This window comes from Nicotiana attenuata, unplaced genomic scaffold (assembly GCF_001879085.1).
Source record: "Nicotiana attenuata strain UT unplaced genomic scaffold, NIATTr2, whole genome shotgun sequence".
Lineage (NCBI taxonomy): Eukaryota > Viridiplantae > Streptophyta > Magnoliopsida > Solanales > Solanaceae > Nicotiana > Nicotiana attenuata.
The window spans coordinates 28,417-30,784 of NW_017672439.1; positions in this window are offsets into that span (position 1 = coordinate 28,417).

Genomic DNA, 2,368 nt, shown 5'->3' on the forward strand with positions numbered 1-2,368 from the left:
TGGTTTACTACATAACGCAAGTTATCTTTCACGTTTTTTCTTGTCCAAGATCTTTGATTTTAGTTCAGAATGTCTAACTCAATAAACACACGCGAGAACAACTATCTTGAGGACTATAGAGAAAACGGTGTAGCTATTCCAGGTGTTGGTATGCCACTACAAAACCCTGTGGTCGCACCAGAACCGATTCCCATCGATATGGTCTCATGCAACACTCAACACGTTGGCGTAAGTTCCCACACCAACATGAGTATACACCGAGAAAATCAACAAGACACTCGAAAAAACCTTACCCGAAGAGATAGATAGGCAGACAGGTGAAGTAAAGCGGGAAAACCTCAGCACATCGTTCATATGATTATCGGGGGGGACCGACGTTCCCCAGGGGCCCGTGACCAAGCGGATATAGGTTTCTGCGGCAACACAAGGGCAAACCCGGGCCCTCGCATCTAAGGATATCCTCGCGTCAACAAAGAAGACTTCGAGACTCTGTCTCATCCACATAACAATGCGCTGGTAATCTCGTTTCTCTTAAATAACATCCAAATTAAACGTGTACTCGTGGACCTAGGTAGCTCGGCCAACGTAATTTGAACGACGTTGGTAGAACAACTCAGATTACTCAATCAGGTCATGCCTACCTCCCGAATCCTCAACGGCTTTAATATGGCCGGCGAAGCGATAGAAGGAGAGATCACCCTCCCGGTAAACAGATCCGATGTAGTTCATGATACCAGATTCCATGTCTTTAAAGGTGATGCAAGGTACAATGCCTTTCTCGGTAGGCCATAGACATATAGCATGAAGGCGGTACCATCGACCCTGCATCAGATGATGAAGTTTCCAACAAAGGACGGAATAAAGATAGTGTATTGAGAGCAACATGCGGCAAAGGAAATGTTCGCGGTCTATGAAGAGGTACCGGATTCCATACACTCCACCTCGGAAGAGTTGGAAAGCCGACAAACCCCCAAGGATGATGAAGTGGACTTCCTCACTCCTAGAACCTTCATTGCCCCTAATGAATCAGACGCAACAAAGTCGACTGTTGAAGAACTGGAGCAAGCCATATTGGTCGAGCATCCCCCATATCGGAAGGTATACCTAGGGACGAGATTAACCCTCAAACTCAGGAGAAAACTCATTTTATTCCTTATTAATAACATCGATTGCTTTACTTCGTCCCATTTAGACATGACATGGATCCTGCCGGAGATAACCACCCATCGACTAAGTGTCGATCCCAGGTAATAACCGGTGAAGCAAAATGAGACCCCAATCCGAGATAATGCATGCATTCATCAAAGACGAGGTAACAAAGCTCTTCAAGATAGGGTCTATTAGGGAAGAAAAATATCCCGAATGGCTGGCCAATGTGGTGGTAGTTCCCAAAAAGGGGAATAAGATAAAAAATGTGCGTAGATTATAAAGATCTAAATTGGGAATGCCCAAAGGACTCGTTCCCACTGCCCAACATCGACCGTTTGATTGATGCCACGACCGGCCATGAAACCCTCACTTTTCTCGATGCTTATTAAGGGTAAAACCAAATTCAGATGAACCTCGAGGATAGAGAAAAGACTTCGTTCATCACTAAGTATGGTACGTACTTCTACAATGTAATGCCCTTCGGGCTAAAAAATGCAGGGGCCACATATCAACGCCTAGTTAAAAAAGATGTTCGAACATCAAATAGGTAAATACATGGAAGTTTATATCGACGACATGCTAGTTAAGTCCCTGTGCGTAGAGGATCGTTTGACTCATTTGCAGGAAACATTTGACATCCTCAAAAGTTGCAACATGAAGCTCAATCCCGAGAAGTGCGCCTTCAGGGTAGGATCAGGCAAATTCTTAGGCTTCTTGTTATCGAACATAAGAATCGAGATCAACCCCGACAAAATGAAAGCCCTCGAAAAAACTATGGTGGTAAATAACGTAGAGGTCGTGCAACGGCTAACCGGGCGGATAGAAGCCTTGGGCCGGTTCATATCGAGATCGTCAGACAGGAGTCACCATTTCTTCTCCTAACTAAAGAAGAAAAACAACTTTGAATGGACGCCGGAGTGCCAACGCGCCTTAGAAGAGTTGAAGTGATAGCTAACGAGCCGGCCTTTACTCCATACCCCAAAAGAGAATGAGACGTTGCATCTATATCTGGTCGTAGCCGAGATAGTGGTAAGAGGTGTGTTGGTTCGAGAAGAACAAGGTATGCAATTCCCTATTTATTATGTAAGTCGGACCCTAGGCGATGCCGAAACCAGGTATCTGCACCTACAAAAGTTAGCTCTTGCATTAATAAGCGCGTCTCGAAAATCGAAACCTTACTTCTAATGCCATCGTATTTGTGTTTTAACAACATACCCCC